The sequence below is a fragment of the Tursiops truncatus genome, chromosome 9, assembly GCF_011762595.2.
Source record: "Tursiops truncatus isolate mTurTru1 chromosome 9, mTurTru1.mat.Y, whole genome shotgun sequence".
Classification (NCBI taxonomy): Eukaryota; Metazoa; Chordata; class Mammalia; order Artiodactyla; family Delphinidae; genus Tursiops; species Tursiops truncatus.
In genome coordinates, this window is record NC_047042.1 from 53,056,641 (window position 1) to 53,069,928 (window position 13,288).

Consider the following 13,288-nt stretch of genomic DNA (forward strand, 5'->3'; position numbering starts at 1 on the left):
GCTTCTGTGTGAGATTTTGTGTGTATAGCTTTGCTTCCACCATTTGTCCTAGGACTCTATCCGTCCTTTTTTTTTCTCTTAATAATTATTTCTTTATTTTAATAACTTTATTATATTTTATCTTACTTTATTTTATTTTACTTTATCTTCTTTCTTTTTTTCTTCCTTCCCTCCGTCCTTCCTTCTTTCCTCCCTCTCTCCCTCCCTCCCTCCTTCCCTCCCTGCTTCCTTTCTTTGTTTCTACTTCAACTAATTCTTTCTTTCTACTTTTTCTCCCTTTAATTCTGAGCCATGTGGATGAAAGGATCCTGGTGCTGCAGGAGTCAGTGCTGTGCCTCTGAGGTGGGAGAGCCAACTGCAGGACACTGGTCCACAAGAGACCTCCCAGCTCCACATAATATCAAATGGCAAAAATCTCCCAGAGATCTCCATCTCAACACCAGCACCCAGCTTTACTCAATGACCAGCAAGCTACAGTGCTGAACATCCTAGGCCAAACAACTAGCAAGACAGGAACACGACCCCATCCATTAGCAGAGAGGCTGCCTAAAATCATAATAAGTCCACAGACACCCCAAAACACACCACCAGACGTGGACATGCCCACCAGAAAGACAAGATACAGCCTCATCCACCAAAACACAGGAACTAGTCCCCACCACCAGGAAGCCTACACAACCCACTGAACTAACCTTAGCCACTGGGGAGAGACACCAAAAACAACGGGAACTACGAACCTGCAGCCTGCAAAAAGGAGACCCCACACAGTAAGATAAGCAAAATGAGAAGACAGAAAAACACACAGCAGATGAAGGAGCAAGATAAAGACCCACCAGACCTAACAAATGAAGAGGAAATAGACAGTCTACCTGAAAAAGAATTCAGAATAATGATAGTAAAAATGATCCAAAATCTTGGAAATAGAATACACAAAATGCAAGAAACATTTAACAAGGACCTAGAAGAGCTAAAGATGAAACAAACAATGATGAACAACACAATAAATGAAATTAAAAATACTCTAGATGGGATCAATAGCAGAATAACTGAGGAAGAAGAACGGATAAGTGACCTGGAAGATAAAATAGTGGAAATAATTACTGCAGAGCAGAATAAAGAAAAAAGAATGAAAAGAACTGAGGACAGTCTCAGAGACTTCTGGGACAACATTAAACGCACCAACATTCGAATTATAGGGGTTCCAGAAGAAGAAGAGAAAAAGAAAGGGACTGAGAAAATATTTGAAGAGATTATAGTTGAAAACTTCCCTAATACGGGAAAGGAAATAGTTAATCAAGTTCAGAAAGCACAGAGAGTCCCATACAGGATAAATCCAAGGAGAAATACACCAAGACACATATTAATCAAACTGTCAAAAATTAAATACAAAGAAAACATATTAAAAGCAGCAAGGGGAAAACAACAAATAACACACAAGGGAATCCTCATAAGGTTAGCAGCTGATCTTTCAGCAGAAACTCTGCAAGCCAGAAGGGATTGGCAGGACATATTTAAAGTGATAAAGGAGAAAAACCTGCAACCAAGATTACTCTACCCAGCAAGGATCTCATTCAGATTTGATGGAGAAATTAAAATCTTTACAGACAAGCAAAAGCTGAGAGAGTTCCGCACTACCAAACCAGATCTACAACAACTGCTAAAGGAACTTCTCTAGGGAAGAAACACAAGAGAAGGAAAAGACCTACAATAACGAACCCAAAACAATTAAGAAAATGGTAATAGGAACATACATATCGATAATTACCTTAAATGTAAATGGATTAAATGTCCCACCAAAAGAGATAGACTGGCTGAATGAATACAAAAAAACGACCCATATATATGCTGTCTACAAGAGAGCCACTTCAGACCTAGGGACACATACAGACTCAAAGTAAGGGGATGGAAAAAGATATTTCATGCAAATGGAAACCAAAAGAAAGCTGGAGTAGCAATTCTCATATCAGACAAAATAGACTTTAAAATAAAGACTATTACAAGAGACAAAGAAGGACACTACATAATGATCAAGGGATCGATCCAAGAAGAAGATATAACAATTGTAAATATTTATGCACCCTACATAGGAGCACCTCAATACATAAGGCAAATACTAACAGCCATAAAAGGGGAAATTGACAGTAACACATTCACAGTAGGGGACTTTAACACCCCACTTTCACCAATGGACAGATGATCCAAAATGAAAATAAATAAGAAAACACAAGCTTTAAATGATACATTAAACAAGATGGACTTAATTGATATTTATATGACATTCCATCCAAAAACAACAGAAGACACATTTTTCTCTAGTGCTCATGGAACATTCTCCAAGATAGATCATATCTTGGGTCACAAATCAAGCCTTGGTAGATTTAAGAAAATCGAAATTATATCAAGTATCTTTTCCAACCACAATGCTATGAGACTAGATATCAATTACAGGAAAAGACCTGTAAAAAATACAAACACATGGAGGCTAAACAATACACTACTTAATAACGAAGCGATCACTGAAGAAATCAAAGAGGAAATTAAAAAATACCTAGAAACAAATGACAATGGAGACACGATGACCGAAAATCTGTAGGATGCAGCAAAAGCAGTTCTAAGAGGGAAGTTTATAGCAATACAATCCTACCTTAAGAAACAGGAAACGTCTCAAATAAACAACCTAACCTTGCACCTAAATTAATTAGAGAAAGAAGAACACAAAACCCCCAAAGTTAGCAGAAGGAAAGAAATCATAAAAATCAGATCAGAAATAAATGAAAAAGAAATGAAGGAAACAATAGCAAAGATCAATAAAACTAAACGCTGGTTCTTTGAGAAGATAAACAAAATTGATAAACCATTAGCCAGACTCACCACGAAAAAAAGGGAGAAGATTCAAATCAATAGAATTAGCAATGAAAAAGGAGAAGTAACAACTGACACTGCAGAAATACAAAAGATCATGAGAGATTACTATAAGCAACTCTATGCCAATAAAATGGACAACCTGGAAGAAATGGACAAATTCTTAGAAATGCACAACCTGCCAAGACTGAATCAGGAAGAAATAGAAAATATGAACAGACCAATTACAAGCACTGAAATTGAAACTGTGATTAAAAATCTTCCAACAAAAAAAAGCCCAGGACCAGATGGCTTCACAGGCGAATTCTATCAAACATTTAGAGAAGAGCTAACACCTATCCTTCTCAAACTCTTCCAAAATATAGCAGAGGGAGGAACACTTCCAAACTCATCCTACGAGGCCACCATCACCCTGATACCAAAACCAGACAAGGACGTCACAAAGAAAGAAAACTACAGGCCAATATCGCTGATGAACATAGATGCAAAAATCCTCAAGAAAATACTAGAAAACAGAATCCAACAGCACGTTAATCGGATCATAAACCATGATCAAGTGGGGTTTATTCCAGGAATGCAAGGATTCTTCAATATACACAAATCAATCAACGTGACACACCATATTAACAAACTGAAGGAGAAAAACCATATGATCATCTCAATAGATGCAGAGAAAGCTTTTGACAAAATTCAACACCCATTTATGATAAAAACCCTGCAGAAAGTAGGCATAGAGGGAACTTTCCTCAACATAATAAAGGCCATATATGACAAACCCACAGCCATCATCGTCCTCAATGGTGAAAAACTGAAAGCATTTCCACTAAGATCAGGAACAAGACAAGGTTGCCCACTCCCACCACTCTTATTCAACATAGTTTTGGCAGTTTAAGCCACAGCAGTAAGAGAAGAAAAGGAAATAAAAGGAATGCAAATCGGAAAAGAAGTAAAGCTGTCACTGTTTGCAGATGACATGATACTATACATAGAGAATCCTAAAGATGCTACCAGAAAACTACTAGAGCTAATCAATGAATTTGGTAAAGTAGCAGGATACAAAATTAATGCACAGAAATCTCTGGCATTCCTATACACTAATGATGAAAAATCTGAAAGTGAAATCAAGAAAACACTCCCATTTACCATTGCAACAAAAAGAATAAAATATCTAGGAATAAACCTACCTAAGAAGACAAAAGACCTGTATGCAGAAAATTATAAGACACTGATGAAAGAAATTAAAGATGATACAAATAGATGGAGAGATATACCATGTTCTTTGATTGGAAGAATCAACATTGTGAAAATGACTATACTACCCAAAGCAATCTACAGATTCAATGCAATCCCTATCCAACTACCACAGGCATTTTTCACAGAACTAGAACAAAAATTTCACAATTTATATGGAAACACAAAAGACCCCGAATAGCCAAAGCAATCTTGAGAAAGAAAAATGGAGCTGGAAGAATCAGGCTCCCTGACTTCAGACTATACTACAAAGCTACAGTAATCAAGACAGTATGGTACTGGCACAAAAACAGAAAGATACATCAATGGAACAGGATAGAAAGCCCAGAGATAAACACACGCACATATGGTCACCTTATCTTTGATAAAGGAGGCAGGAATGTACAGTGGAGAAAGGACAGCCCCTTCAATAATTGGTGCTGGGAAAACTGGACAGGTACATGTAAAAGTATGAAATTAGATCATTCCCTAACACCATACAGAAAAATAAGCTCAAAATGCATTAAAGACCTAAATGTAAGGCCAGAAACTATCAAACTCTTAGAGGAAAACATAGGCAGGACACTCTATGACATAAATCACAGCAAGATCCTTTTTGACCCACCTCCTAGAGAAATGGAAATAAAAACAAAAATTAACAAATGGGACCTAATGAGACTTCAAAGTTTTTGCACAGCAAAGGAAACCATGAACAAGACCAAAAGACAACACTCAGAATGAGAGAAAATATTTGCAAATGACAAAGGATTAATCTCCAAAATTTATAAGCAGCTCATGCAGCTTAATAACAAAAAAACAAACAACCCAATCCCAAAATGGGCAGAAGACCTAAATAGACGTTTTTCCAAAGAAGATATACAGACTACCAACAAACACATGAAAGAATGCTCAACATCATTAATCATTAGAGAAATGCAAATCAAAACTACAAAGAGATATCATCTCATGCCAGTCAGAATGGCCATCATCAAGAAATCTACAAACAATAAATGCTGGAGAGGGTGTGGAGAAAAGGGAACCCTCTTGCACTGTTGGTGGGAATGTAAATTGATACAGCCACTGTGGAGAACAGTATGGAGGTTCCTTAAAAAACTACAAATAGAACTACCATATGACCAGCAATCCTACTACTGGGCATATACCCTGAGAAAACTATAATTCAAAAAGAGTCACGTACCAAAATGTTCATTGCAGCTCTATTTACAATAGCCCGGAGATGGAAACAACCTATGTGTCCATCATCAGATGAATGGACAAAGATGTGGCACATATATACAATGGCATATTACTCAGCCATAAAAAGAAACGAAATTGAGCTATTTGTAATGAGGTGGATAGACCTAGAGTCTGTCATACAGAGTGAAGTATGTCAGAAAGAGAGAGACAAATACTGTATGCTAACACATATATATGGAATTTAAGGAAAAAAAAATGTCATGAAGAACCTAGGGGTAAGACAGGAATGAAGACACAGACCTACTAGAGAATGGACTTGAGGATATGGGAAGGGGGAAGGGTGAGCTCTGACAAACCGAGAGAGAGGCATGGACATATATACACTACCAAACGTAAGGTAGATAGCTAGTGGGAAGAAGCCGCATAGCACAGGGAGTTCAGCTCGGTGCTTTGTGATCGCCTGGAGGGGTGGGCTAGCGAGGGTGGGAGGGAGGGAGACGCAAGAGGGAAGAGATATGGGAACATATGTATATATATAACATTCATTTTGTTGTAAAGCAGAAACTAACACACCATTGTAAAGCAATTATACTCCAATAAAGATGTTAAAAAAAAAATTCTGGTGGAGAGGGAACTACTAGAAGCTTATAGTTAAAACAGAGTTTGGCTTATCTGCATTTTTCAGTTTAAGAATAACAATTTCTGGTCTGATTCCTGGGGGCAATGAAAATATTAATACCTATATTTTGCCATTTATTGTCCCAACTAAGCCTCCTCTAATGGAGTAACATTATTTTTAAAATTTTACTACACATTCATTAATTTTAACATGAGTGACTTTATCAATCTTTCGCATTCAAGTCACTAATATTTAAATAGCTTATATTTTATAGGAAAACAAAGTTTTCTCTTTGAGATATTTAGAGTTTATAATGAGACAAATGTTTCATAAGAGAACAAAGTTCAATTAATTAGTGCCACATTTACTCTGAGAATCTATTTTCTTTATTTTAACTTATTTTTAATGAATGAATTTGAAGTAATTTCCTTCACTCTGAAGACTAACAGAATCAGTTCTTTAAAATCCCTATCGTGTTACTTGGGTGAATAATTCCACAGAGAAGGCACTTTGAGTTATTTCCTAGGCTACTTTCTATAGTACAGGAAATCTATTCAGTTTGCATCTGTGTTTACTCACTGACTCTCTTGCTGCTCTACTGCATAAATCAAAAGAAATCCAAATCATTACATGTAAAGTGCATGTGCCAGCTAACACTGTTGCCCTAAAACCAATTTTTAAACCTATTATCTTGTTGTAACCTCAAAAGAAATTGGAATTCTCAACCTACAATGTTAAACATAGCCTTAGAAAACAAGCTCATTATTTCATTGTACTATTCATGAAGTTTAAATTTTGAGAAACACCAGATTCATAATACTTTATGTCACATAAATCTCAGTGTTTCAACCTGAATTCATTTTAATCTACATATGAAAGCCATATATTAACTAAATCATATAAATATGTAAGCTAGCAATGTGGAAAGTAAGGACTTACAGTTTTTCTCTCCTTTTAAAAAATGTCTGTCTATAGAATGCACATGCTTTGGATCCATGGCTTTTATGTATAGTATATAGAAGATTTGGGTAACTAAGGATGATAGTGCTGGGAGTTCAGACTGGAAAGTTAGGTTGTAGCCCATTTCTAGTGGACTTTATGTTGAAATTTGTTGAATTACATTGAAATGGATCCCGTAAGTAATGAGAAATTTCTTTTAAAAAAAGGTTTTTAAGCAAAAGAAAGAATAATCCATTATTTCTGTCTTGAAGAGAAATGTCTAAGTAGTGGACAGACTAAAAAAGGGAGACTCTGGAGATGAGAAGACTAGTTAGAAGGTGAGGCAATGTCTCAAGCGAAAAGTGATGTAGGCTTGAATGAAGACTAAGACATTGAATATGAACAGGAGAGGTCAGCTTCCAGAGAGGTGAGAACTGTGTAATCCAGTAACAAGGTGAAATAGAATGACTAGTGAGACACAGTTGTGGAAATTACATCATCTGAATGTCTATATATGGAGGTGTATGTAATTTGGAGCAGATTTTTCTTATTATGAGAGGTTACATAAGATGACTAGGTAATCATTGCCCGCAGAAAGTTTTGACAGGATCATTCCCTTGAGTTATTTTAGCTGTTCCTTTCCAGTATCTCTTGGTGTACATGAGAGTGTGAGAAAAAAAACTTAAATACCATATATGAAGAGCCCAGTTTTTTTGGAATAAAACTGTCAAAATTTTATGAACAAAATATTAATCTTTTCTTCTCACACTGCTCAAATATTAGAAACTATATCACTATGAACCAGGAAGATGTCTGAAGGAAAGAAAGGGCCCCAGAATGGAACTTACTGTAAATTGGTGAGTTGTGTTGAGTGGGGATGTGTGTCTGTGTTATTGACTTGGGCTCAGAACTAGAACTAAAATGTTGGGTTTTGGTTGGTTCTGGAAAAGACTATGCTTAAGATTGCAAAAGAATCTAAATAAGAGTGGATATATTTATATGTATAACTGATTCACTTTGTTGCACACCTGAAACTAACACAACATTGTAAATCAAAAACTCCAATAAAATTTTTAGAGGAAGAGAACTATAGGGCTTCCCTGCTGGCGCAGTGGTTGAGAGTCCGCCTGCCCATGCAGGGGATGCGGGTTCGTGCCCCGGTCAGGGAGGATCCCACATGCCGCGGAACGGCTGGGCCACTGAACCATGGCCGCTGAGCCTGCGCGTCCGGAGCCTGTGCTCTGCAGCGGGAGAGGCCACAGAGGTGAGAGGCCCACGTACCGCAAAAAAAAAGAGGAAAAAAAAAAAAAAAGGGAACTATAGTAATTTACAAAAAAAAAGCTTGCATGCATTCAGGACCCACCAACCTGGCCTGGGTGTACGGTTCTAGGAAACAATATCTGAGCATGATGACATGAACCAAGGGAGCCACAACCATGGAGCAGTAGCCCATGGGCACCTGCGGCCTGTGCTGGGACCTGGACCAGCAGTGACATCACTGCAGAGTAAACAAGCCCCCAGGCCTCTCTTTAGCAGCAACATCAAGGGCAGTGTGAAGCTTCATCTAGCACTTGGAAGAAAAAGCGACTTGCTTTGAATGGAATCAGTTTTTGGAATTCTTTAACAATTTCTAAGGGAAGGTTAAGGCCTGAAGGGGGAGATCCTAGAAATAGTGGTAATAGCAGCAGGAGAGGCTTCTACAATAGATTGTTGGGGAGGGGAGAGGGGAAGACATTTGACTGTATAAATGAGATGTGATGCCCATACTTGGATTCCAAGTGAAGTATTTTACATGTGAACGACTAGATTTCCAGAATGTGTGTACAGCAGAAGGGGAAGTCATAGACGACAAGGTTTCTAGCTGGAGGTCAGAAGAGAAGGTGCAACAAAAAAGGTGGGTGATGAAGCTATAAGAAATCAGAGATTATATAGGAGGTGGGGCAGGTTTGAGAATTTGGATAATAAATTAAATTGTGGACATATTTGGTTAAAAAGGACTCCAGACTATTTAGGTAGATATGAAGATGTGTTGCTAAATACTTAGATTATTTCCTTTACTTTCTATGACAAAACTGTAGGTTAAGTACCGTTATTCTACCATTTGTTGAGGAAGAGTTCTAGGCAAAATGGAGTTATGGTTCCTTCTGAAGATGTTAAGTAACTCTGCCTTGGAAATACTAAAGTAGGATTCCAACTGAGGCAGCTTAGCTCCAGAGCCTTGGCACTATGCTGGCGGAAGGACTGAAAGAATATAGACTCAGAGGAGGACGATCCCGGGTTCAAATCTCAGCTGTGCCAAGAGAAGCTGAACACATTCCTTAATTTTGCTGAAACTAAATCTTCATCTATAAACTGAGGAATCTGAGTCCCAATTTAGACTTCTTGTCGGATCTCATAACATAATGTATTAGTTCCCTATTGTCACTATGACAAATTACCAGAAACTCAGTGGTATAAAACAGCAAAAATATAGTTTCTTAAATTTTTGGACATCAGAAGCCCAAAATCAGTGTCAGATTTGGAGGGCTGTGCTCCTTCTGGAAGCTTAAGGAGAGAATCTGTTATCTTGTCTTTTCCAGCTTGTAGAAGCTGCTTGTATGCCTGCATTCATGGACCCTTCCTCAATCTTCAAAGCACATCACTTCAACCTCTGATTCCATGCTCACATCTCCTTTTTCTGACTGACTCATCCTGCATCCCTCTTATGACGATCCAGGTGATTACAGTGGACCCACCCATATAATCCAGGTTGATCTCCCCATTTTAAGGTCCTGCATTTAATCTCATCTGCAAAGTCTCTTATGCCATATAACACAATATATTCACAGGTTCTGAGCATTAGTGCATGGATATCTTTCATTATCCAGCCTACCACAATGTATGTACAGAGGCTGGTAGAATATGAGTAATCATAAAATTAGTACTAACAAGAGCAATAAAAGTTTACTGAACATCTCTCTAGATTATCAATTCTCTATGCACAGCCTTCAGCAGGAATTGGAAAGCAGTCAGCTTGTGACTGAGCTCATAATAGGCATAAATAAAGTGTAGCTATTATTATCACTTTGGGCATTATTATTTGCTTTTATAAAGAGAGTTAATATGCATAATTCTCAGAGCATACCCTTTCAAATGCCCTGCCAAATAAATTTTCCACATTGGAAAGATGACCTTTCCAACTTTCCTCTTATAAAAGTACTGGGCACATCACATAATTGCTGTTTCATACTCCAACTTCCAATCCAAATCAGTTATAGCTAGAGCATTCTAATTAAATTGATTGGCCAATTGAGTAAGTATTACCTCTCAGAAAAACCTCTCTGAGTAGCCTACCCTTAAAATTTCTTCCATCTCTGTACCACTTGTCTTCAGGTAAACGCTCCTTTTTTAAAGTTGTAAAATATACATACAAAAGCGTTTGTGAGGTATATGTGAATATTAAGAATAATAAAATATAAGTATTACCTACTTAATAAAATATTACCCATCTTCATGAAGTCCCCAACGTGCCTCACTCCTCTCCTTTTTCCCTGCCGGAGACAAACACTATCGTGAATTTTGCTTTCAATATTCCTTTGATTTTCGGTGCAGTTTTAATAAGCTTTTTATTTTAGAATAGTTTAAATGTACAAAAGAGGTGCAGAGATAGTACAGAGTTCCCACATACCCCACACCCAATTTTCCATATTATTAGCATCTTATATTAGCATCATCTATCTGACACAATGACTCAATCTTATAATTATTATAAACTAAACTCCATACTTTATTTGGATTTCCTCAGCTGTCTTTCTCATGGTTAGACTAGAGTAGAGAGTTTGTGGGGAGGGGGTGGGTAAGACCACAGTGATAAAGCATTATCTCACCACATCATGTTAAGGGTACATTCTGTCAACATGACGCATCACTAATGATGTTAAGCTTCATCCCCTGAGGTAGTGTTTGTCAAGTTTCTCTATTGTATTTACTCTCTCTACCCTTTACCCTTTAAATCGCCTACTCTTTGGAATGAAATTACAATGTGAAGCCCACACATAAGGAGTGGGGAGTTATGATCCACCTTTTTGAGTTTTTTTTGGTTAGGTTTTTGTGTGTGTGTGTGGTACACGGGCCTCTCACTGTCGTGGCCTCTCCCGTTGTGGAGCACAGGCTCCAGACGCGCAGGCTCAGCGGCCATGGCTCACGGGCCCAGCCACTCTGCGGCATGTGGGATCTTCCCGGACCGGGGCACGAACCCGTGTCCCCTGAATCGGCAGGCGGACTCTCAATCACTGCGCCACCAGGGAAGTCCTGATCCACCTTTTTGATGGAATCATTTCTACATTAATTATTTGGCATTCCACAAGGAAAACTTGTCTATTCTCTCCCATTTAATTATTCAATCATTTATTTATACCAGTACAGACTCCAGATAGTCATTCTATACTTTTGATTATAATCCAATGTAGTTTATTTTGTTGTTCATGTTGTTTTAGCTTTGGCCACAGGGAGCTTTTGCAGTTGGTTCCTTTATCCTTTCAACACACCCCATCGTTTTGTTTATGGAGCACTTCCTTATTTTCTAGCACTACAAGATGCTCTAGGCTCATCTTGATTATTTCCAGACCTAGAATCAGGCAATTCTTCAAGGAACTCTGTTTCTTTTATTGGAGAATGATATTAGATACCAAGATTTCGGGGCTGGATGTGCTCTTCAGCTTCTAGGTCCTCTCTGAGGATGGAGCTAGGAACTTAATTCTGTACACTTACCCATGTGTACATTAACACATATCTATAAATATTTCTTTATGTATACATCTCTGTCTATATTAAGCTAAATACAGAGTCATACTGATGCCTCCAACTCTAATCCATTTTCACAAGGTTCATTCCAGCCTTCCCCCTTTTTTATCTGTAACTTCCCCCTTCAACACTGAGAAACCTGGCTTCCACCATCTGCCATGAATTTACGTTATTTGTTCAACCTTCATACATGAGTATAATGGTTTCAGAATTAAACTCCTTTGGAAACAACTTTATCAACTAGAGTATAGTATTTATGTACAGTTCCTTTTATCTTTAGTCTTGTCTCCCATAATTTCCTAAATTATAACAGTTCAAAGAAAGTAAAACGAAGCTAAACAAACCTTAATCCCCCACTTCAATTAGGTTGTTTTATACACATTTTAATACTTATACTCTTTCATCATTCTGCATTCCGACATGAATACTGTAATCTCTTACCTGATTTTAAATGTGCATGCAGTAAGGTTCACTCTTTGTGCTATGTAGTTCTAGAAGTTTTTAAAAATGTGGTAGTAGCACATGTCCACCAGTTTAGTATCATGAAGAATAGCTCCACAGTCCTAAAGAGAATCTCTGTGCTTCATGTATTCAATCTCCCCCCTCTCCAAATCCCTTACAACCATTGATCTGTTTTCTATCTCTAAAATTTTGCCTTTTCCAGAATATCACCTGGTTGAAATCATAAGCATGTAGCCTCATCAGATGGGTTACTTTCACTAAGCAATATGCATTTAAGGGTCCTCCATGTCTTTGTGTGGCTTGATAGCTCATTTCTTTTCATCATTGAATAATATTCTATTATATGGATGTACCACAGTTTATCTATCACCTATGGAAGGACATCTTGATGGCCTCCAGTTTGGGACAATTATGAATAAAGCTTCTATAAACATTTGCCTGAAGGTTTCTGTGTGCACGTAAGTTTTCAAATTTATTAGGTGAATTTCTAGGAGCGTGACAGCTGGATCATATGGTCAGACTGTGTTTATTAATTTTTGAAATTAATATGGAATTAGTGAGAAGCAAATGATATTAAATTACTATATAATTACTGAATCTTATTAACAGTTAATATTCTTCCTTATAGAAAACATATTAGATATTAATATCCAATTAACATCAATAATAAATATAAACAAAAAAAGTCTTAAAAATAAACAAAGGCCCTCCTCAAAATGTCCTTGTTTACAACAAACGAATCAGGAATGTTTTGTTTATGTATGTAATGCTTTCTTTTGCCATGTGTAACTTTAAATGGGAGATAACAATGGTTCTTAAGCACTTGAATTTTGAACAAAACATCAAGATTGACTCCCTTTGGCATCTTTTCCAATATCTTTCTGTACTACAGAGTATAGAAAGCTAAAAAATATCTACATTGTCAAGACTCCCTTGCAGCTAGATCTCTGAAAGTGACAGGTTCTCACAGTCATTGGTAAGATTTTTATTTGGATTTAAATTAAGTTTGGGGATGGAGGCAATGGCTTTGACACATCCATTTTCAGCTGGAGGCAATGGCTTTAACACATCTATTTTCAGCTGATGTAGCTTTAACAAGATGGCAAGGCAATTTCCTGATCTCTGAATCTCAGTTAAGACCAATAGGAAGTGGCCATTTTCCAGTTGCCTACCTTTCTGTTGGCGACAATTAGCAGC

General features: G+C 37.4%; 1 protein-coding gene and 1 long non-coding RNA gene across 2 annotated transcripts in view; both read right to left on the minus strand.

Annotated features, from left to right (window-relative positions):
• Positions 1-13,288, minus strand: part of ZNF804B (zinc finger protein 804B) — a 447,143-nt gene that overhangs the window by 369,958 nt on the left and 63,897 nt on the right. The window lies entirely within an intron of this gene.
• The window catches only part of LOC141279546 (uncharacterized), a 199,125-nt gene that overhangs the window by 127,082 nt on the left and 58,755 nt on the right, over positions 1-13,288 (minus strand). The window contains exon 2 of the long non-coding RNA XR_012333986.1: positions 10,317-10,377. This is a non-coding gene — a long non-coding RNA (uncharacterized lncRNA). The remainder of the gene's footprint in view (positions 1-10,316; positions 10,378-13,288) is intronic.